This window comes from Dreissena polymorpha, chromosome 2 (genome assembly GCF_020536995.1).
Source record: "Dreissena polymorpha isolate Duluth1 chromosome 2, UMN_Dpol_1.0, whole genome shotgun sequence".
NCBI lineage: Eukaryota > Metazoa > Mollusca > Bivalvia > Myida > Dreissenidae > Dreissena > Dreissena polymorpha.
The window spans coordinates 46,303,899-46,329,993 of record NC_068356.1 but is presented as its reverse complement, the minus strand read 5'-3'; the positions used below and the strand labels follow the sequence as shown (position 1 = coordinate 46,329,993).

Below are 26,095 nucleotides of genomic sequence, written 5' to 3'. Positions count from 1 at the left end.
ATTTTGCGACTTGAATCAAGAAAAATGCCCCTTTTTTCAAAATGAGCCGCTTTCTGGGAAAACCCCGCCACTTGAGCCATTTGCGAAAATATTGAGAATTTGGCTCAAGAAAATTCTGATTTGCGAACATGCTAAAAATCTCGTTAAATTTCATTGAAAATTTTCTTGAGCCAAATTCTCAATATTTTCGCAAATGGCTCAAGTGGCGAACGAAAGCGCGAGCCCGGGACTCCCGGGCGTAATGCATCCCAACTTGTCTGGATGTTCGTTCAGAAGACACTTCTTTTAAACGAGACATTGTGTTAAAGCAGTACCATACTCCCGGAGTAGCCTGTGCAGATCGCACAGGCTAATGTGATATTATACTTTACGTCAGCGCTTGTTGATCTGGAAACGATACTTTACGAGCATTCATTTAGCCCTTTTTCTCAGAGTCGGCTTGAATGTTATCACCTTTGACCTGTAACTTACTTTAACTTCCCTCGTTAAAATTACGTAAATTGTTTCTACATTATTGATTTATATAAATATATAATGTGTTTAATTTATGATGACGTATCTCTTATTTCTTTTACGCTATTAAACACCAGCATTTGACAATGCACGATAAATGTAATATTTTTTCATGTAAACGACATTCGACCGATCACAATAAAAAATATGGAAATCTCTCAAATAAGAAATATTTGGCATCGCACTGAAGTGCGGCGACTAGTATGAAATACGTTTTTTTCGCTTATCGGAGGAGAAGTTATTTTACGGATCAATGTATATATTATTGTGTCAGAATATCTTGCATAGTGGTGATTTTTAGTGTAAATTAGTGTAAATAAGTACTGCATGTGTGCCTTTTACATTTACTACGACATTTATTGCCAATAATGCAAAGCTAATTCTTTTAATTAATAACTGATCACAGGTACTGGGCAATAATAAAAGATCACAGGGACTCGGCAAATAAGCGAACCGGTGAAACTCTGGTTTTGTATAAAAACAAAACTTCTTTGTACCACTATCTTAGCATTGACCTTGTTACTAATAAAGGCGCTATAGAGCGCGAAGCGTGACCCGTATTATTAATTGTAATCATGAGTCTTGATAAAGGAAGCAGCCGTTTACGATATACCGCTGTTTACCAAGAACTATATCAACGCCCTCTCGAACACGAGACGCATTGGCACGATGTCAGTGGGTGCCGTCATCAACAAACATTGCAAGCATAGCCGGTAAAGATAAGGTTGTAACGAACAAATGTATTGACGTTTTCACACGTTTTTTATCACGAAGGCAAGTCAAGCAATAGCAATTCGTAATTTTCAAAACATCGCTCTTACAGACATTGCGTATATGTGTGCTCTACATAAATTAACATGAATGTATCAATTATCAACTATTGATTGATTTCTTTAAATAGCGCGACAGCACAACAGAGCTGTTTTATTTAACGCAGTTTTGTATTTTAAGAAAATGTAAAGTTTAAAAACAGTTGACATAAACACTTGAAAAAAATATTTGTATGTGGAAGAGAAACCCCCAAATATCCTTTTTGTCACGTAATATGAATCACAAGTCTGAATGTAAAGTTTAAGTTCTTTATTTAAGATAAACAAATAATTTCAAAACCAAAGTAAATAACACAAAATGAATATTTCCTAAGAGAAGGCAAGGGTGTGTGTTATTTGCATATTTTGACGAGGTATTTATACCAATTTCGTTACGTACTCGCCTAATTCGTGACCCACGCCTGTCATCAAGTAATGGGCGTCAAACATGTGATTTTGCCGTTCTTGGACAGATGACATATCGTCCCACCGGACTTTACGCCTCTGTACTCGCGGGTCTCCATTTAATTTTACATCTCCAATTTGTATTCAAACCTGTAGTGCGTTCAGTTACAGCGAACGTTCGCTATAATTCTCGAACGGTCGCGAACGTTCGCTTTTGAACGCTCGGTTCGCCGCGAACGTTCGATAACCGAGGCGAACCCTCTCGGGAGGTATTTCGCTAGCGAAACCAAGATGGCGGACAAATAAATATGTTGTATTTGTTCAGTGTAACTTCGATATTTTTTCCTTTTTTGTAGTACATAAAATGAATTGAACAATAAACAAAGTGTATAGGAGGTTTTGGGGATTCCGATAATGACGTCACGTTTGCGCATCCTCAAATTTTGGCCGTCAACACTGCGGCCATTCTGCTATTGTTTGCATTTGCGTTGCGATCGTGATAAGATTTCAATCATATTCGCGACCCAACAACATAATACTCAGAAATTGAAATTCTTTAAGATTAAATAGAATCCAATGAATGAACACAAATGAGGACGAAAACAAACAACTTGATTGATTTTATGTAATCAACATAAAGAAACTATTTGAACCTATATGTCCGTAAAAACTTAATTGTTACAGATTAACTAAATCCTCTTGATACATGTAAATGTTTTCATTTAATTGTTCACACCAATTTCGAAACTCCTTATTTCAGCATTTTTAACCACCCATTATTTAATTGCCACTTTGTTCATCACAAACAGATTATCTCCATATGATCGGATACTGTCCAGACAATAACTAAGAAAACAGGGTGTCATAAACCCAGGGACCCATATTTGTATGACTCAGTATGGGGTCATTAACCACATGTGTCTGGTCATTAAACACAATTTATGATACCTCCGTGTCATCTCTTGGCATATTAAGCCAAAAACTTAACAGTTGCTTTAATAAAATATTCGAACATATTTAAAAAATAGACGTACATTTGTCCGAAATGGATTAACAGGGACTATTAAGTATATATATAAGCCAGTTTTAACATAACACTTAAGTGTTTTATAATGACAATACATTGAAAAATATTGTAGAAATTTACTGCTACACAATTATCGTATTTAACGGGTACCTGCAAATGTAAACTCCGATGTAATAACGTGTAAAGATCGTGCGTTTTTGCAGTGTTCCAAACATCATCGTGAAAACAAGTAATCGCGTTTGATCATAATATCGATATAAAATACTTGGGTAAAATAAATGTACAGATTTATGGATTAATAAAATGCCAGATTAGTATCGCTCATAATCACTACAAAAGAGTTTTCAATATACATGTGCATTCAAAGACAATTCAATTCTCAAAATATGTAGGTGTTGTTTTTTCCATTTGAATGCTAAAATTTATTAAAATTTTCATTAAATGTAAACGAAACGAAAATTCATTCAATGTAAAAGAAAATTACAACTACATTTGAAGATTGTAATGTATTGCGCTATTTTAGGGCTTTGTTTTATAACTGATTCAATGCACCTCTTACACTAAATTTCGATCGCTAATGAAAAATAACACTATCGCATCCACACCACTTATAATTATAATCAAATTTTTATAGGTTTTATTATTTTTGAAATATCTGTAAGTTAAGTACTTTCTGTGTTATTAGCGATTTCCGCCATCAAAATCACAATCAATTTTCTGGGAGCCGCCATCTTGCAACGTTCGCGCCGAACTTATCGTTCAATAAGACCGAATCGGAAACGAACAATCATTGGCGAACGTTCGCTGTAACTGAACGCACTACTGGAAAACGCATCGGAATGTCGCTTCTCCCCGCTTAATGTACTTACTAATTGTTTCTATGCATTTAACAAGCCATGATACTTTTAGGTATTACGTAGAAGAGACCTAATAGTATGTTATGACGTGTTAATTACTTTGTTTTCGTTTGGTATCTTAATTACTAACCGTCTTTATTTAGTTATAGTGTAGTTACTTATGATTTTGTACGTTTCTTGCCTCTGTATTACAATTTGATTATAAAATTACTAACCCTAATATAATTACAATTTGATTATAAAATTAGTAATCCTAATATAATTTTCTGTGTTACGTCACATACCTCATTTTCATCGAAGAAAGATTTTATATTTCATGATTTAAAATCTTTAGAAAGATCCAATCCTGAATGACAAGATATCAGTACAAAAATTTATGTTATGATAAAAAAATATTAGATTTTCGACGACAAAATGTGAACAATTTACAATAATGAAATGATAGATGCCAGAGTATTACAAATTTGGTATGATATGTAACAACATAGTTAAAAGCATAATTAACAGCATCATGAGCAATGACAACATTTTCTATGGTAATATATCAAGTTTTTAAAAGTAAACGCTGGCATCGTGATGTAAAAGTGGGATGACTGGTATGTATAGGACCCCTCGCCGGTGACGAATCGTCCGGTCGGCAACTGCTTCCGGTGGCGTTGAAGGGCTCGTCCGCTGTAAAAAGTTGTAGTATCAAGTAATTCATGTTCTATGCAGACAGAAAGCGCGTAATTCATCAAGGCTATGTGTCTTTATGCAATGTAAAGCTCATCATTATTAAAATTATATAACAAGACTGCATAAGTAAACAGGTATATCATTGGTATAGTGTACTTAATTATTTACAATGGTTCATCAATAAAGGCAATACCCGTTACCCATGCAGGTTTCATTATGATTTCTTAACTCAAATAGCCATCACCTACTAATACTTTTTTTAAATTCATTATGAGTTCAGAACAAGAGTTCATCTTCCCAGTTTTCAGGCTCTCGTGGAGGACTTGCGGGTCGCGGTATTTGTCTGGGCTCCCTTTTTTGACAAAATGTACACGTTTGGGTGGTTTCCGTGAAAATATACGAATCGCCACAACTGGCGTGACAAGCAGATGGACAACAATCATTAAAATGATAATTGTCCAATACTTGGTACCAACAAACGTGACATGCATAGAACTGAACACTGGGAAGATGTTTAAAATGTAACGACATAGATAAATCCAAAAAATCCAATGCTTTATCATTCATCCCTACAAAGTCGGTCATTGGTAAATGTCGCCAAACGTGTGGGAGAGAATTTGAATGGGTCAAACGAAGGTTAGCTGTTTGAGCTATATATGAGTCGATGCCAAAAACGTCTATGATAGATAGACAAAGTTTATAATTTAGAATGTCATCGTAATGGAGGAAATGGTCAAGCATTTGATCAACAAGTACGGGAATGTGGAAATAATCGATGCAAAAAAGTAGGTTAGTGATAGAAATTCTGTTAGAGAATAGCATATACGAGAATACAGAAATTTTTTCATTGTCGTGTACTTTGTCTAAGTCATTGAATGTTTCGAAGTAGTACGCGATTTCCCGTAGATCCTTCTTATCTGACAGGGGTAATTTAATTTTTATGTCTTGGACTGCTTGGGAATGAAACCGAAAGAAAACATCGAAGAAAGAGGAATGGAAGGATTAAAACCCAAAGTAGTCGACAATTTCAGCGAACATGCTTATGCTACTATTGTTTGCGTAAATAATGTTAAGGTAAATTTCTCTGTGTCGACTTTCGTCGCTGGTCGATGAAATCGGTGGGTGGTTCCGGTGGTGATCGTCAATTGATTGTCTGTGGTATAGCTGTTGTACGTCTTTATATCTGGAAAATAGAATTACAATAGACGCAACTGAATAGCAATCACGTTGATTTAATATGAAAGTAAAGGTTCTCATATGGCAAAGAGTACTTTGGACGAATAAAACGTTTATTTGCCGCTAGGTTTTTAGTGTTAAACCATTTAAGGATTTATGTAAACAAAAGTAAGTACGTGTGATTATTTAAACATTTACGCCGAAATGTGGGATTATAAAAACGCTCATCCATGCGTCCGTCCGTGAGTCAGTACGACATCTGTCCGTGTAACTTTCGTGCCAGGTCTCCTATATAGTTTGAGGATTTTCATGAAACTCGCTTCAAATATTAAGCATATTGAGACGATATGCAAAAGACACGAGTCAGGTTTGTAGACTCACATAATTTTGAAGATTTGAGCAACCGTTGTAGTGTCCGTTTGATCTCATTCACCCCATGATAAATTGTTATGAACTGGCCTTAAGTGTTAAGGGCATCGCTACGATGTGCACAATTCACGATACAGTAAGGGCATCGCGACGATGTGCACAATTCACGATACAGTAAGACTAAGGGTAAATATCATACTTTCAGGTCAAAGATTTGAGCCCCCATTATAGTAAACGCTACATACCTCCTTTGCCCTTAGATGGGTGTCATGCAACAGTCCAAAATGTTCAGTTCATTGAATCTAGTAGCAGACGGCAGTCGCACTGGGCCAAAGTCATACTTCAAGGTCAAAAGTTAGAGCATCGATTGACATATGCCTTACAACTTCCGGTATGATAAAAGGCCAAACAAACTCTTATGATTTGTTTACGTCCTTTTAGTGAGAAAGGAAAATCCTAAATGTTTGTCATGTTTTTTCTCTCTCTATTTTTAAGCAAAATCCAAGACCAGTATTCAACCAAGCCCCAAAGAAAAGGAGACAGTACAACCCAGACTCCCTTTTCAACGGTTATAAATATGTCATTGAACACAAGTTTCCTGTAGAAAAAGCTGCTCGGGTGTTTAATGTACCTGTAATTACATTGCGGGACAGGGTGTTGGGTAGGGTGGACCCTAATTGTCAGACCACTGGTAGTTCTACTGTGTTTAATAATCCACAAGAACAAAAGCTTGTCAATCACATTATGAGGATGTCTGAATATGGCTATGGGTACACCCATCAGGAATGCTGTGACATAGCAACAGACTTTGCAGTTGAACTTTGTATTCGCCAGAAACACCAACCACTAAAATTGAAATGGTCTAGGGGGGTCATCAAGCGTTGGCGAGTGTTGAAAGTCCTGAAGCCTCGTGCTCTTAAACTAGCATTGAAATACAAAGTACCACTTGCTTATGTAACGAACTAATTGCCTATACAAAGTACATATTGCATTTATAAACTATTAATTGTGTAGAACAGTACTCATTGCTTTTTAAAACCGATATAAGTACTAATTGCCTATAAAAAAGGTGCAAAGTACTTATTTCCTATTCAGAACCTGTGCAAATTATTAATCGCTTATACGAAACCGGATGATATAAACGGAAATATAAAACTAGAAAATAAAGAAAGTTTCAAACTGGTATCATTTCTTAGTATCGACAAATTAAAATGAAGTATCTCCTAAAGGAAAATCGAGTATTGGCGAAACATTTTGTGCATGATTATCCACTTCATTGGAACGACGGTTAAAGCACTCGCAGTTAGCCAATTTTCCTTGAACTCGACAGAGTATGAGACAATACCAAATATTCTAGCCGTAATGATTATACATACAAATTACTATTTATTGATTTTTTTTGTAGACCAATCCACGAATTTAAGAACCCCACGAACAATTGTGACTAACGTTACAGTTATAAAAATAGCACCATAAATACATTAAATTCTACACACAGTTTCCACTTGTGCTTCGAAATCCACGTAAATCCAGATAATGCACAAAGGGAGGTGCATAACAATGTGTACTTAGGTAACACATAACATTTCCTGTAAAACGCGAATGAAGTCAGGCTGTGTCGAACCGTCATACTCTTTTTGGTAAAATGGTTAGAATAAGTGGTAATTGTTATAACCCTTTATGTGTATTGTCATTTTCAGAGATGCTGTATTTTAGTCACATAACATGCAGCGGATGAAAGACAACATGCGATTTTATAATACGACGATTTCTGATCAACACCGAATTGAAATAGGTGTACAACATAACATAATGCAACGTGCAATAGTAATTTAAAATACAAATAAACACAATCTATGGCTAAAACTTTCTATCAAGGCGGTAAAGAACATTATTTAACAGTTATATTTAGGATCGTTTTTTAAACAAAAGTTTCTTTGATATATTTTTATTAATTCGAAATTACTGATTTGTCACGTTAAATAAATAACTTGTAGAATGTACAAATAGATAAATGCATATAAAATATATGGCTAATATATGTTTTTCCTAAGTCATTGGAGGCACAACATTTATACATGAAATGGCATTCGTCTTCTAAATAAAAGTAATCACAACATATACAATAACGTTCATTCTGTGGAAGCTCATCTACCAGTGTTAATTCCCTACTGATGTACAGACACTCTTAATCTCACAAAAAATAATCGAAGACGTCTAGGAATTCAGTTTAATATTCTACATAATTCAAAAGTTGTTTATACATATCCAAAACAAAACTGTTATTCATTTTACCATACCTCTCTTCTAAAAAATTGTCAACAAGTCAAGATTTGAATTTGTTTCCAGGTCTACATTTGAACTCGCTAATTAAACTATTTACTTGCAGCAGGGACGTGTCTAAATTGTTTTCAACAAATAATAGTAAATCAAAACAATATCAACTATATTTAATCCCATGTTACGGTTATCACGTATGTCAAGTTCAAGGCCTTTTATAAATAACAAAAGCAAAATCGGCGACACCACCTCTCCTAACGAAATTTGACTGTACACTTAATGATAACCTTCCCCGAATTATTACTTCATTGTTGTTTTTCGAAGCTGTTGTAACAACATATAAATATTGTATTATGTTACATGTGAATAATAATAAAGATCAGTTCTGTTCACAGTTCCTCCCGAAACAGTATCATTTGTCAATGAAAATACGATCCAAACAAAAGAGAAACAATGGCATTCCACACATATTATACACCCTTTTGAATATAATGTCACAACAAAACACTGATTAAGGCATATCTAAATAATACATTGATGTAGACACAAACACATTGAATACTATATAGTAAAGGATGATACATGCCAGAGTTCGGAAATACAACGACAGCCTCTCAACATATCTTCCAGATCGATGTTCGGAATGGCTTGTTGAATGTCATACTGACTTAGATAAAAAAAGAATCAAACCAAAAATTGATCATTGGAATGGCATGTTTTAGGTCATAGAGACATAGATAAAGACAACAAGAATCAAAACAAAAGAAAATGTAAGCAAGAAAAGTTGAGACACTTGTGAATATCGAATTTTTTTAAATATAAAACATCGGTTCTAATATAACCAAGGCAACAGTACTAACGCACCATAGATTTCAAAGGAACTTTTCATGCAACGTAGTTAATCTTCGCCCCTAAAATGATCAAAAATATTGTGCATCAAGGTATATAAAAAGTCACGTGTAATTTCAATTATAATAATTTACATTTCAAGATAGAAATGATTCAAAATAAATAATCATCACTATTGTAATTTGGTGTATTACACCAGCTTGCATTTAGCGCGTTACATTAGTGTTGAGCTTTTGATAATATATAAGCTTGATTATTCTGTAAATCTGAAGACATGTATCCTTTAAACTTAATACTCCAATATTTAAAGACTAATAGCGTTATAATGACGAATGCATTAGCACTTTTGTGACCGTGAGCCCTGATCTGTCTTTTTATGAACCGCGTCGTGCTAAAAAGAGTCGTATGCCATATAAAAAACAAGAAGTTATTCGTGACTTTTAAGCGGATACTGTAGCTCTTTGCAAGACTACACGAATAGCCTCATATTGCATAAGACCAAATTCGCATGATGTCGATCGATTTCAAAACCATAAACACACCATATAACTCGATAGCGAATCTTTCAAAAGCAAACAAACAAATGAAGATTAAACAAATTCTGATTAAATAACCATACATTGTCCATAAATAATAACACAAGTTTTTTGATAATCGTTAGAAAACGAAATGAAAGTTATTTGGAAGAAACAACTGAGCATACTTATCTTGGAATGTAATTGAAACAAAGTTCTCAACAACGTAAAACGTTGAATCTAAACAAGTATTTGGCTGTACAATTGGAAATTCCCAAATATGCGTGTCATTTAAAACATGAAGTGATTGCACATCAATTAAAAGAACGCTTAGTCAATCTTAGTATTTGCTCACTCATTTTAAATATGATTCTTAAAAATGGAGCGACGTGCAATAATAAAGGCAAGATACATAAAATATATCATCGTGGATTGATAATATCGGAATGATGTTGTGGTTAATAAAATGCTGTCAGACCGTATTATTGTATAAATGTTTATATAAAACAATGTTGATATAAACACGATGGAAAGGTGCATTGAATGTCAGTTTATTATCTCCCTTTTATAAACTGTACATTAATTGTTTTGTGGGAATTCAGTCCTCTCTTAAGTCTACAATCACCCATGCATGCTTGCACAAGTCGTCCGATAACACTCATTAATTGCTCCAATACAAGATTCTCATGGGTCAGCTCATAAAAAATAGATATAATTGCAAATTTACTGACCACGCTTGTTTTTGCCAACACCGTGGACTTAACTCCATTAATAGTGTGGTAGAGTATTATACATCCAATCAAACTTCTATTCCATGACATATGACTATTTTTTTTCTGTATTGTGTTATGATATCCATTCATTCATATTTAATAATAGCAAATGCTTTGATTCTGCTAGTAAACATTTTCATTGTTTCTGTATACTGTATGTCTTTTTGTCATGTGACAATAGTGGTAGACGTCAATAAATGGATAATATGAATCAATGGACTTTGTATGGCATGTTTCCCGCCTAATTACTACAAAGGAGAACGATGCTATACAATGGCTAATAAAGTGCATGAAATTCGGATACAAAAAAGGTAACACGAGGGTATCCAAATTAATTATGTTTATTATGATAAATAGAATACATACACCGGCAGAACATACTAAAGTTTTTGTAAGTTACAAGTCGTAAATAGAATTTCTGTGAAAGCATACATTCAATAAGAAGATCCAGTTAACTGAACGATCACTTCGAGGTCAATGGAGGTTACGTAATAACATAAGCAGAACATGACTATTTCTTAGTTTTCAACTGTCAGCAGGAACAGAAACCTGCAAGTAAAAACGCTTATTATTCGCTCAATAAACGAAGTGTTCATGAACAAAACACACATATATACGTGTATTTACTAAAGTGCATGTTCGTTGCAATTTGCTTAATTTCAATGTAAATGATCAGCATGTAATTGTTCGTTAGTCATGTGCATTTTGTTTTTAAACGATTAACAGTGGTATTTATGTTTTCGTAAATAAATTTGAATAAGAAAACTTGTACATTTTACTTTGATTGTTATGAACGGCAATGCACGCAGTTTGTGTGAATATGACTGTAAACTAATAAATGGATAAGGAACAACACTTGGAATATACACAAGTTTTGAAAAGTTACATGTAAATTTTGAAGGATGAACATGTATAAGGGTATAATTCTTATAAGCCATAGTTGTCCCCGTTCCGCAAAAAAAAGAAAGACAGTCAAAAACATCAATTCGGCATTTTTGGGGCTGAATTTAAGAATGTTAAACGAGCACAGTTCATTCATGGTCCATATGTTTTTACTATAATACGTACATGAATAATAACGGTAGTGAAGTGGTGCAAAAAAAAACAACTGTCAAATGGAACACATAGTAATATACACACGATCTGTTGATAAATTAACATTTATATTAATAACCTCAATATTATATGAAACTTAGTAGTTATAATGTAAAAATTACAATTTTCCAAACAAACATTTAATAATGGCCTGGTATTTGGACGGTTAAGAGTTGCATATCGGCCCGACATCAGTTTTTATAAATGTCCAAAATAAAACCTGAAAGACGGCGTGATTTCGAACCGACACGGCATATTGTCATCCCTTTTTAATCGCAGTTATCCCAAAATTTAAATTCTCCAACCGACATCGCGTCAATATAGATATCTACATATGTACGATAACGGAGTTATCTGTCGCCCGAGAACGGACCTGCTACATGATGCGATGTTGACCCGACTTTGACCTCGGAATTCTGCAATCATTCCAGCGCAATGTTTCCGATATTCAAAATCGCTATATTCTTCTACCTTTGAAACCTTATTGACTTTCACTGCGTTCAAGTTATTGATCCAATGCTCCGAAAGTTTGGAAACAAAAGACTAAACAATTTTTGCTTATGTGTTTTTTCACGTGATTTTTTCTACAATCTACCATCTCGTATTTACATAAGACATTTTAATAAAATATAAACACATTTTTACATATTCTCAAATGCATTCAACAACCAAAACTAAACTCATTGAAAAAGCAGACTTACAGTATATGTACAACATATACGATCAAGCAAGTTTCAATCGCTTCCTTCTACTGATGTTGAGAGTATGTTTGCAAAACTTCCCGTTGCTGTGAAACTGTTGCTTCCTCTCGCTTAAGAATAACAGTTAACATTCGATGTAATGGAAACCCGATATTTTGATAACTTACCTGTAATATTAGTATACATTATCATTAAATCGTCGAACACAAACATCACGCAAGGCAACAATAAGATGCTCGCGGATTGTTAAACAACTACACACATAATTTAAGCAAACACTTCGCGAACACATTAACTATTACTTTAAACAATCACTTCCAAGAGGTAAAGATCCACTGACACACGTAAACACATCTTTATACGCAAAATGAAAAACAACACAGACAGGCATCTTTATTTTGAAAACAAAGAATGGAAACCAAAAAAATGTATGGCCATATTTAACTTTTCATGTTCATTCTAAACAATATAAAGAAGTAAAACTCCAGTTGCTGGAACAGTATTGCATTCTCATTATAAACAATTAGCTGGTCCTTTATTTAAGGCAAGTGACCAATGACCAAAAACAGTACGAAACAGCACAATACGAAACAACATAAACCCATAGAAGGGGTCACCGCCTTGGAACGGTTAATGCAAAGCATTGGAGGTTTAAACCGGTTTTAGAGCGCTCAACCTCACACTTGGCCCAGCAATATTCAGGATACATATAAGTGTAAATAAAATTTAACCTCATAGCATTGCAACTCAAATTAAACAATAATAAAATAAAATTAAAACGCATTCAATTTAATTGACAATATAAATAAATAAATAAATAAATAAATGAATAAATAAATAACTAAATAAATATTTATAAATAAATAAATATTTATAAATAAATAAATGTATATATATATAAATACGTTTGTTTAATAAAGCTCTTCTAAAAACTACTTAAAAACCATTAACATAACATACATTATAATATAGTTTGTGTTCATAAGCAAGTGTCCTTATCTCGGCTCTATGTCGCGTCGATTTCATTTATTTTTCACTCAGTATACGTCTATTGCAAGGGAGGGTCGATATTCGGAAAATATTCGTGTGTACAATCTGATAATTGTGAATTCTTTTTAGGTATGAAAGAAATTGATTTAATTGAACAATACCTATAATTATTCCCAAAAGAGAAGCTTAGAGAGAACATATAACCTCGCATTTGGGACTATATTACTAATCAATCCACTTGTGTATTTCCTGTCATATGTCCCTAATTAAGCCATAAACAGCTGTCGATTTGTGTGATTATCCCCCAGGCATGCGTACAGACGATCTAACCTTCGTCAGCTAAAGTGCACGCTTCATTGACTGTAAGTAATAAGCTGCGCTATTTGATTGGCTGAAGAAGATACATTCAACTAATGAAATTCATCCATACATTTAGCTATAGTTAAATGTTTACAAATGGCTGCCGCATGAGACTTGTGAAAAACAATCTTTCAATTTGTAGCAATTAAAGAGTTTAGACGAACGCAATGGACAATCATTATTACTTTTTCAGTAATTTCTTTGATGAATTTAATTGGTATTAGCACTTTAGAGTGATAATCCTTTTGAGTAACAAGTTATTGCCAGTGAAATTCAACTGCACACTTAATGAATGGCAATTATTTATTTTTTTGATTTGTTTTTTTTTACAAATCGGGCTAACTGCTTTGATGTTCATCCATAGTTTTTAAATTAAAAAAGACTAAAAAATGAAGAATTACTTTGCTATATGAAACTAAATCATTTTCTTAAAGCGTGACAACATCGAGGCAGCAACACCCGAATTAAACTACACAAGACACCTAACGACTCCCTTTGTTGACACTTTTGTGAACGAAATGGACTCCCGATTCAGTTATTTCAGACTAAGGCAGCCATGGGATTGAAGTTTATACCTGAACAAATGTGCTCCTCTCCTGTCAGTGCTAGTGACATTGAATGTTTCAATGATGATCTCCCTTTCTCTCAGTCCCTCCCTGCCGAGTTGCACTTTATATGGCAGGCTAGGTGGAAAGGTGTACCCAACCCTCCTACTTCCCTTCAGGGCTCTGATGCACGTTGTGATTCCCAGCTGTACCCCACCATTTACACTGTTTTGTCCATATCATGTGTGTTCCCTTTCACATCATGCGAGTGTGAAAGGAGTATCAGTGCCCAAGGACTTGTTAAGACAAAACTAAGATCATCAATGGGTCAGGACAGGTTTTCCGCCGTGTGCCTGCTTTCCATTCATAGGGCCATGGACATAAACATTAATGTTGTACCTCAGTTGACCTAGTAGGATATCCAACAAGGTTAAATAGGAGGTCCACCCATCTTACACCGTTAAAAAAGTTATGGATAAAGATAATGTATCCCACCACTTTAGTGGTTTGAGAGACATTTGATTTACCCCTGTGTGTCTGTCTGTCCGTGTGTCTGTCACACTTGATGTGTGAACTCAAGTTCTTATTTGTTTCACATGCACTTTTATCATGCAAAATGCTGATTAGATAGCAGGAAATCGCATCATTTCAAGGTGCCATTTCAAAAAAATTTCGACGACGGAAGGGGACACCCATCCCGTACCCTCCCCTGTTGAGCCCCCCCCTCTGAAAATTTTCTGGATACGCCACTGTATTAGCCATTCTTAAACTCACGTGTAAGTGGCTACCATGATACATTCAACATTGGGTCGATATGTACATGATTAACTTCCCACCGTTCTCGGTAAAATCTGTGTAATATAAATGATTTCAGCATTGAAACGTACATGCCAACTTCTTAAATAATGATACATTGTGAAGGTCACCATTTTTGGTTATTGTCGTTGAATAATTAAGTTTTCGAAAACTGATGAAATATGGACCAATAACAAACTGGAAAAAATATCTGAAGAACTTATAGTGGAAACTTATCTTAATTAATTTTTAGCAGTAAACAATTATCGAAACTAATTTTTAATTGTTAATACCGTTCGTATGCATTCAGAAAACCCACAAAGGGTCATACCTTATATTAGGAAATGGTAACCATAATGTCTTAATGCAGTATTATTTTCAGATGATTTATATTGCGAAAATGATGACGCGTATGAAATAAAACTCATTGACATGAATGAATCTGACCAATACAACGGGCTATCCCTCCCGACATTGTGTCCTGACATCACGTGGGGAATTAAATTTATTCGGTTCTTAAAATAGAATGAAATAAAAATAATAGCAGGGCACATTTATACAAAATTGTTGTATCCATGCTATACAAAGCATTCTTTAATCCAAATAAATTAAGTATACTATTTTATGAAAGAGTATTAAAGTAAATTAGACCCCTTCTCTGCCCTTCCATAACTTTATTTCGAATGGAGTTTTGCCTTCTTGGGATTAAGAGAATAGCCTACGCCAATCACAAATTGTCTATCTTAGGCTTAACAAACATGCATGAAAATCAAACAACGTTCCTTAATAGTACAACGCAAAAAGACCATTCAGAATTTAGAGTTTCAGCATTTTATACAATGATTTGTTATTACTTCTGTAAATTGAATATTTGTTTGTACCTTTTATAAATCTGCTATTGTGTTTTGGATTTTAAAATGACAACACATTTTGAGTTTGAATTTTTACATCGACTGTACATATTATTTGGACCTCAATCCATACTTCTATCTTTCACTTTGATCTGTGTTGCATTTATTTTTTTGACTTTGACAGTCAATGTTTTTCCCTCCTGATAACTTAACGTATGCTTTATGATTTATATATATATTTAAAGAATTAACGTAATTAATATTGATTGACACTGGTAAAGTCAAACAGACGGACAAGTATACCGACAGTTTATTATGACGACGCAAATAGGTATAAACATAACATTCTGTAACATCCAATAGTTATTTGAATACATATACAAATGAACAAAACAAATAACAAGAACATATAAGTGCTATAGAAGCGTTAATGAACATAGTTATTTAGGATCGAATTTCTTATAATCAAAGCTTCTTTTATTTATTTGCATTCGTTAGAAATGACTAATATGTCACATGAAACTTGTGGAATTAACATACATAAGGGTGAATATAACATATACGGCTGATATATAGTTTCTTAAATCAATGTGACAGCGCTATTTACATATACAATTGGAATTGTCTCCAAATCAGTCAATACAACTAAGACAATAACATTAATTTCGTGGAATGTTATTATATATGAGCACATCTGCTAATTTTGATTCCACACGGCGATAAAAGGCTCCAAATCTTACCAAAAATATATATCTTATACAAAACTGTTGTTCATTTTACTTTACCACTCTTGTTGTTATTTGTCAACAAATCTACATTTGAACTCGCTAATAAAACTGTTTACTTGAAGCAGATGACGTGAAATGAAAACAGCCATGTCATGAGCAAATAATAGTAAAATCAACACAATAGATTATATACTAGTATTATAACCAGAGTTAATATTATCTTGAAGGTAAGGCGCAATGTTTGCAACAAATAAGGCAACCCAAATCTGAGAACACACCTCCCTTAGATATCCAATTATAAACTTCTTAATTACTTTCGACAAATAAGTAATCAATTGTTATTTATCGAACCCGTTGTCACAATACATGTTATATGTAATTATGTTACGAGTGAAGCATAATAATGATTCTTTTTGTTCTGTTCACAGTTTATCCCGAAACAGTATTATTTGTCATTAGCATATGATCCAGACGAGAGATAAACACTCGCATTTCACATTCTTTACCCTTTTGAATACTATGTCGCGACAGGACACTGACAGGCATAGTTAATAACGGAAATACAACGACAGTCACTCAAGTTAATGACACAATTCCAGGTTGATTTGCGGAATGGCTTGTTGTACGTCATAATGACACAGATAAAGAAATATAGAATAAAAAATGTAAGTATGAAATGTGGAGAAAGTATACATGTTTTTACAGTATATTTCCACACTTAAACATAAAACATGGCTTCTATGTATACACTAGGAAACAGTCATAACGCACCATATAGTGCAAAGAAACTTTTTAATTATCGCAGTTTAGCTCCTCCCCCGTCCAAAATAAAATAGATAAATAAATAAATACAATAAAATACAAATTTCATATTACACTCAAGCTATGTGGATTAAAGGTATATTAACAAATTCATGAGACATTTCAATCATAATAGCATATATTTCAGAATAAAATTGCTTCTGAGTAAATAAGAATCAAATTTCTAAATTGTTGTAATACAGCTTCACCAGTTCCCAATAAGTTTGTCCTACTATTGTTGTGCTTTCGATCATAATATAGATTGATTATTTTGTGAATGTGAAGTATAATGATAATGCACTGTACATTAAATTCACATTTGTTTAATACAACTCTCCTTCAAACTGTCACGTAATCGTTCCTAGTTCATGGACAACACATAGTTACTAGCAATGTTCATAACTCTTAAATTACCGACGTGTAGCCTATCATTCGATATCTCGTCATGCGCGAATTGCCAAGATGACGAGATTTGCATTAACTACCATTTTCTCGTGTCACGCATGGGACCAGTCGGTCCCTCTGTATTATATCGGTTTCTCTGCATAATATAGGATAAAATATTCAGCAACACCATGTATCAGTTTCTAGTCCAATTTAATGTCTAACATACTTAATATTTTCGGTTATACAAATACGTTGTGATTGCTACATGATTGTGTCTTTCTCGATCCGTACGTCTCCAAGTCTAAACGCTAACTGCCTTGTTTCCCTCTAACATCTGGCCCGTGAAACTCAGTTATGAATCCCATTGGTCAGTGTTCTATACGTGCTTGTTCCTGATTGGCTGACTTTCAACCTACTGGAGAAGTCACTATTCAAGAATGCACACGTTAATGAGCGTTGTGGTACAAATAATAAAAAATGCAAATACAGCCTAAGGCTTGTGTCAACAGCATTGTAACCCCTTTGTTGTTAAACACACACCAGATCCAAATATTTAATCTTTTGACCGTCATGCATACTCGCTACTGATACACTTGTCAATATTTCGTACATAAAGAAACCCCAAATATTTCACCCAATTTCTCATCATTATTTGACAAAACTACTTAAAATTCATGAACTAACACACACATAAGTGTATTTGTGTGTGTTCATCAGAAAGTGCTGTGATGTCGGCCCTATGTCGGGACGATTTCATATATGTACTCACAATACGTCTATTGCGATACATGGGGTCGATGTCGGTCTTACCTATATTTGTGAGTGCAATCAACATCTGTTCATTTCGCTTAATTCAATAGGTATGAAGTGCTAGGGCTTTATTGACATAGAAATATCACGAAAAAGAATAGCTCACAACAAACACAACAACTTCAACATCAGGCCTATATTAGCCCTTCATCAGCTTTCGGGTTAAGTATTACCATCATACTGCCAGCATTAGGCCGATATGGGCATGTCAGCTGTATATTTTGTTATATTTTTATGTATGTTAAATAGATTCAACTACTGAATATCAATAATTATATTCTTCGTATGATATAAAAACTAGTATAATGGGATTTGAAAAACTAAACAAAAAGAAACTAGCCTTGCATCGGCCGCAGTTTGCCTGGTTCTATTGAGCGCAAATCCGGCCCGAATTCCAAACAACATTTATGTCGAGTTTAACGAAGTCATATCAATTATGAACCAAATCGCAACACATTTGTCAACGTCGGCATCGTAATGTCGCTTTCTATCAAAACAAATGTTTGTGGTACGAGGCATCTCTCCAAAAATGTTGTTTACGCCTTAATTGTCATTTGCCTAAAGCAAACAATCACGTTTAGCGTGAAATTCCATTAGCCAATGAAAACGTAATCTAATTCTGATTGTTTGTTCAAACCTCTTTGTTCAAACAGGCTGATAATATTGTTTTTGAAATATTGTCTACGTGTCTTACGTACACAAACAATTAAAACATATCACACTGATTGATTTTTTCTTTGGAAACACTTGAATATGATAGAAAGTTCATTTGTTAAACGGCATGAATAAGATGTCCTTGAAAGAAATGGTATCTTTTGTTCATTAATGAAATATTGTGCAAATCGTGTCTTTTATTTCACTGCAAATTACGTGCACATATTCCAAAACAAACCGTATAACGTACCAGGGTATAAAAAGCTTGCTACCTAAAGAGTACTGTATGATGCTGATGACTTGAAAAACAAGCACAGAAACATAAATGCTTGTAATAACGCAATGAGAAGTCCTTTGACTCAATTCATTATGCTATAGCAACGTTATATTGACTGCATTATTAGCAGTCTCGATTGACAGCCAAGAGCCACTTTGCATGAGCCACCTTCGGTGAGTATGTTTCTCTAATATTTAAGATTCATCAGAAAGTGTTCATTATTATTTGAATTCACGTGATAAAATAGTAACATGTGTTCGTATGTACACATTTTCAGAAAGGCCTGTCTAAATGGAAAAGCATTTCCCGAAACTTAGTTTTTCGACAGTCTCTGTTCTTGGTGGAAAACAAGAGAGATACAAAACATAATTGCAGAGTAGAGAAGTCATTAATATATAAAAACATTACATATTGTTTTCAGAAAACATGACCATATTGTCAGATCATTTCGTAAATATATCTCACTTTTATGAATGCAACACATCAACGTATTGTTATATATAATGATCACGTCAGTCATGATAACCCCCGCCTACCATGTTGTATTGCTGCATGCCTATCGCTGTATCTGTGTAGTATTAAACTAGCAATCAAACAGACCGGTGTTCTCGCGTTGTATTAAAACCACATACACAACAATTGGCGACGAGGATTGAGCAGAGGTTTTATTTCGGGAATTTTATCCTTTCTTTCAAAATGAAGTATTGTGCATAATGTTGTGTTTGGGTAAACAAACGAAGTGAAACGCATATAATTTCATTGGCTACTTTATTATCCTTCAACGATAGAAGCAATCAATGCCTAACAACTAACTAACACAGAACAGTGTGTGTTGTTGTAGGTTATTTACATGTCGTTCCCGCGTCTTCGTGACTACATTTGGTATCGACCTGCCCCTGTGATGTTTCAGGGGAGACAATCTCAAGACAAATTCTTGTCTGGACGCAGCTCCGCCGAGGGAGTGCAGCAAGCAGCTCTGCCTTTTTGGCCACTCTCGTCACCGGCCGTCGTCTTCAACCCCGAGACGGTTTCCCCAGTGCGTTGAGCGCACTGAGTACCGCCGCCCCGGGTCCACTATCTAGGGCCACACCCTCGATGTTCTGATGCCAACACCAGGTCCACCCGTACGTCCTCCATATTGGTAGGCTCCCTGTCCCGCTCTCTCCAGTCCCTCTCTTGGAAAGTATAGTGTGAAAGCCACACTACCTCCTAGGCCCTTGCATACAGAGTGGCTCGGGCCCCCGGTCTTTAAGATCCTGGAGATAGCGAACCCCCGTCGATGTACCAGTCCCTCTCTTGGAAAGTATAGTGTGAAAGCCACACTACCTCCTTGACCCTTGCAAACAGAGTGGCTCGGGCCCCCGGTCTTCAAGTTCCTGTATCAGCGGTTGACGAGACCGCTGTATCTTCGGGGAGACAGCGAACATAGCAGTATAGAACACGTCCGGCTCGAGGGTGGCGGACTCAGCTGGATTAGCAGAGCCGCCCGCAGAAGTTCCCTCTATAAGGAAATATGTACAGGTGAGATCTTCTGCGGGTGACTCTCGCCTCGGTCGCGACGCGCACGCTCCAGCTGCTGACCGAGACTAACACAGAACAGAGGTCAACATGCAGTTATGAAGAGCATGGGGCGGAGCGTTGCTACGCTTCATTTACAAGTAGGCGTGGCGTAGCGGCATTATCTATCGTGTGTATTCTCTCAATGGTGAATTATCACAACTGTTTTCTAGTTCTTTAGGAGTGAGACAAGGGGTAAATCTATCTCCTATACTTTTTGAATATACATGAATGATCTTGATGCCTTCTTACAACAAACGGGTGATGGAATAAATCTAGAGGTTAATATAAATAATTCAATTCACTTACTTGTCTTGCTCTATGCAGATGACACCATAATCCTGAGTGAAAATAAGGATGAGTTCCAAAATAAACTTAATTTCTTCTATAATAATTGCAAGACTACCACTTATAGCTGACCTTTTTTATATTGTTATGAAAGCGAATTTATGTTAGAATTATCTAAAACTAAGCAAGTAGATTTGATTAATTGTTTTAACCTTACTAGTAGGTACATTGATGACATACTTAATTTAGATAATCCATTATTTGAACAATATATTCACAAAATCTACCCAAAATAACTAGTCTTAAATAGATCGTGTATATTCAATACAGACGCTGCGTATTTAGACTTACATTTAACTATTAATTATAATTTGATCAAAACTAGTTTATACGACAAACGGGACGATTTTAACTTTGAAATTGTGAATTTTCCGTTTCTAGATGGCAACATCCCTAAAGGACCTTCCTATGGTATTTACATTTCGCAGTTGGTACGTTATGCCAGAGCATGTTCGTGTATTAAAGATTTTAATGATCGTAATCTAATATTAACTAAAAAATTGCTAAAACAAGGCTTTTTGTATAATTTTGTATAATTTGCTAAATTTTACTCTCAGTATGGTGATTTAATTTCAAAATATAATGTTTCTTTAAAATGGCATTTAAATAATGGAATCTCCCATCCATCATTTTACGGAGATGTTTTGAAGCGTGTTCGCAAATTAAAATATGTTAAACCAAATGTTCATATTAAACTTTTCAATTTAATTAACTTGTTTTTATCAAAAGGATTCGATGCTTATGTACTTAAAAACACGTGTTTGATGGTTTTCGATTCACTATATCTTTCTTCCCTTAAAATTTGGAATCGTTAGTGATAATATAGGCAATTTTCACTGTTGAATAAAATTGTGTTATTGTGTCGTATGAACAAATCTGCATGAATACTACATTATAGGCATTTTTCACTGTTGAATAAAATTGTGTCATTGTGTCGTATGAACAAATCTGCATGTAAACTACATTTGGACTCAAATCGTACATCAAATCATTTCTGTCTTCATTTGTAAAAACACCTATATACTGTTTTATTCTAATAATGTCGCTTTAATGGAATTACCATTTTCATTAATTTGCTTCTTAATATTAAATCACCTAAACTTGTTTTATTAGCAGCACAGCCCTATTAATATTTTTATTTAGTACTGCCCTTGGAATTTGTTCACGTCATTATGTCATTATGGATTTTTGTGACGTCATACGACCGACTTTCCCAGTTGTAATCTACATGCATAGGTCATTGGGTTTATAACGTTCCATTTTATTTATATTTTCTCTCTGATAGGCGTTTCTTGTTTGATTTAATTATTTTTAATTTGTTTAGCAGTCACAAAAACAACCAAGCTATGTAATATGGAATTTTTACACCCATTATTGCTGCTTCTTCCTGTATTTGCGCGATGATTATCTGATATATTAACTCTATGATTCTATATTCTCAAATCTTTTCTATAAAGAAGGAATGTAGTTGACAATTGTTAATAGTTTTATTTGATCGTTCGTCAAAAAGTTGTAATTCTGTTACTCTTGTATCTTCAATGCAATTGAGTAATTAAATAGTAATTGAATTGAATGCGTTTTAATTCCCTTTTATTATTGTTTAATTTGAGTTACAATGCTATGACGTTAAATTTTATTTACACTTAAATGTATTATGAATATTGCTGGGCCAAGTGTGAGGTTGAGCGCTCTATAACCAGGTTTAAACCCCCAATGCTTTGTATTGACCGTTCCAAGGCGGTGACCCCAGCTTTATTCATAGTTTGTGTTTATGTTGGTTTGTATTGTGCTGTATTGTGCTGTTTTGTACTGTTTGGGCAATCGGTCACTTGCCTTAAATAAAGGACTAATTGTTTTTAATGAAAATTCAATACTGCTCCAGCATCTGGAGTTTCACTTCTTTATATTGGAAATTAAATATTAGTTATTCCAAAACTAAAGTTATGGTCTTTGGTACAACTAAAATTTCCAAATAAAGTTTCCATATAAAAAACCACTTGCTCGAAACAGTCAAAGAATACAAATATCTAGGCGTTCTTTTCTCCTCATCTGGAATTTTTTTAAACTGTAGAAAATATCTCGTGGAACAAGCCAAAAAGGCATTGTTCAGCTTATTCACTAAAATAAATAATCTAAATTTACCAATTGACACGCGAATAAAACTATTTGACCAAACTATAGTACCTATACTTACATATGGTTGTGAGGTCTGGGGATATGAGAACTTAGACATTATCGAAAATTTCCACTGTACTTTCTTACGAAGAATAACTAAAGCTAAGAAATCAACGCAAAGATATTGCTTATATGCAGAACTTGGAAGATACCCGCTCGATATTAGGGATAGCATCGAATACCAATATCGGTATTCGAATGTTCGCAAATTCATTCAATCGAATATTCGCATAAAACGGCTGGATTGATTTTACCTTGTTATGTGTTAATTTCCATTGGTTTGTAAGTTATATCCGTTTGCTAAATACGAGGCTGTTTATTAACGTTGCTATCGAATAATTGTATCGCTGTCGACTAATACTATGACCGATACTGTGATCGGGCACAAATAGAATGAAAAACATCGTGTCATTGAATTTTATTTTCTAATGATTCCACAGATTTGTAGCAGACCGCGCATATGTAAAACTAAGTTTACACACGTCACACGTTGCGGTCTGCTTATCCACAGACCGTGTAAAGTATTCCATGCTGCAGAAGGGGCTGGTGGCATTTTCAGATTTGAATTATGATTCCTTGATGATTGTTTAATTTATATCATCTGTTACTTTTGAGTAATTCACATATTTCAATGTCTGCTCAAAATGTGATCACTAAAACTTAATTATTATTCGCAAGTAAATTGAAGCCCTTAATTGGTACCTTTTTGACAAACAACAGTTCGGGCCCTTTCTTATAGTAAGTATATTGCATTGCGCGATTTGAGTAATTCACACATTTTAATAGCTGTACATACTGTAATCACAAAACTTAATTATTATTTGCCAGTCAAGTGAAATCGTTAATTGGCACCCCATTGGCAAACAACAGTCGTGGCCTTTCTTAGAGCGTGTATATTGCATTGCGCAATCAACACTGATACGGGCCGCGTCATCAGTTTGACACGAAGACATCACGTCAAACATGTTACTCCCAGGTGATTTCGGCTGCTTGTTAGTAAGCGGTTCGCAGGTCATTAAATATTGGTGAAATTACGTTTGGAAAAAATGCGAATATCATTTTTATCATTCGAATGCTGACCATTCAATCGAATATTCGAATAATTTTGCCATCCCTACTCGATATAATTATAAAACAAGAATGATACAATTTTGGAACATGATAATAACAAGTAAACACAATAAACTGTCATTTTTGATGTACAAATATATTATCAACTCAAATATAGACATAAATGGACTAACTTTATTTCCAGCATCTTACATTCTACTGGCCTTTCATTCTTATGGTTACAGCAAGAAAACATCTTGACTAATAACATACATACGCAAGTCAAGACAACTTTAACAGACCATTTTAAACAGGGTTGGAATGCTCAGATACAATGCTCCGCAAAAGGCAAAATGTACGGATTATTTAAAAATAATACCAACTTTGAACATTACTTAACAGCCTTACCACAATCACTCCGACTAAGTATGCTACATTTCCGTACATGCAATCATCTATTCCCAGTTGAAACCAGCCGCTTCTCTCAAAACTTCATATCTCATGAGAATCGGAAATGTAACCTCTGTAATAAAAATGACATTGGGGACGAAATACATTACCTTTTAATATGCCCTCACTTCAGAGAAAAGAGAACACAATTTATCCCTTCTTATTATACGCATCGCCCAAACGTCATTAAATTCCATGCTCTAATGTTCACTAACAATCCTGTCACACTTAAAAACACAGCTTTATTTATAAAACACTTAATCAATGCCTTTCGGCGCTCGTAATTAAATAGTTGCATACCGTAAGACACATGATTTCCTTTGAGTAGTATACCTTTAATACTTTAGCACTTATGACCCACTATATAACATAAAATTTATCTTCCTATGACGCATGAACTAATCGAAATGCCATTGTTTAAATGTCCACTCGTTCACGTTTACAAACAGTCCAACTCAGTCATCAATGAACTTAAACACTACACTGCCTCATCATGTTTATATAACGCGCCCGTGAATGAATTGTCTGTTCTCGCTTCTAATAACCGTCCCCTAACTACAGGGGCAACATAAAGGGTTATCCACATGCTATCGTTGACATTTCATGAACTGAAATCCATGAGAAATGTGTAACCGAACTATTTAATCGCTTAAAAGTTCCCCTTCGGTTAACCTCCCAAACTTTACTTTCGATGGGAGAGTACTCCATTTATACTAAGGGGAATCGTAATTAAATTTTGAAATAGATATTGCAATGGTTAATCTAACTACTGAAAGACATGCACATGTATGTATTATTCATAGTAAACGACATAGCGTGTAAAATAAACTGAATTTGAAGAATTATGTTCCACGGCTAATGTTAACTGTAATTCTTATATCTGCTTCTTCAATCTGTATAATCACAACAATCATTATCATCATGACCATCATCATTGTTGTCGTCATCACATCGCCATCTCGATCATCGCCATGATAACTATTTTCATCATTATTGGTATTATTATAAGTATTATCGTTGATGTTGTTGTTGTTACTGTTATTACAAGTTGTTGTTTTTTTTGTATTTTTTTCTAATTAATGCTGACGTTGTTGATCATGAATCATACCTTTGTAAATAGAGCGTATCCACATACAAGTTTTTAACTAATAATTAATCGTTAAATATTAATTGTTGTTATTGTTGCTACTATTACTATCAATTATTATTATAATCAATGTTGCTGTTGTTCATCATTAATCCCACTTTTGTAATTGGAGCGTATTCAGATAAT

At 34.4% G+C, this 26,095-nt stretch overlaps 1 long non-coding RNA gene across 1 annotated transcript; it reads right to left on the bottom strand.

The window, feature by feature from the left end:
• Nucleotides 1-1,578: 1,578 nt before the first annotated feature.
• On the bottom strand, nucleotides 1,579-25,141 carry LOC127866914 (uncharacterized). The gene is made up of 2 exons (XR_008043159.1): nucleotides 24,933-25,141; nucleotides 1,579-5,469 (listed from the first exon to the last, which is right to left on the bottom strand). It is a non-coding gene; the product is annotated as an uncharacterized LOC127866914 (long non-coding RNA).
• Nucleotides 25,142-26,095: the final 954 nt, after the last annotated feature.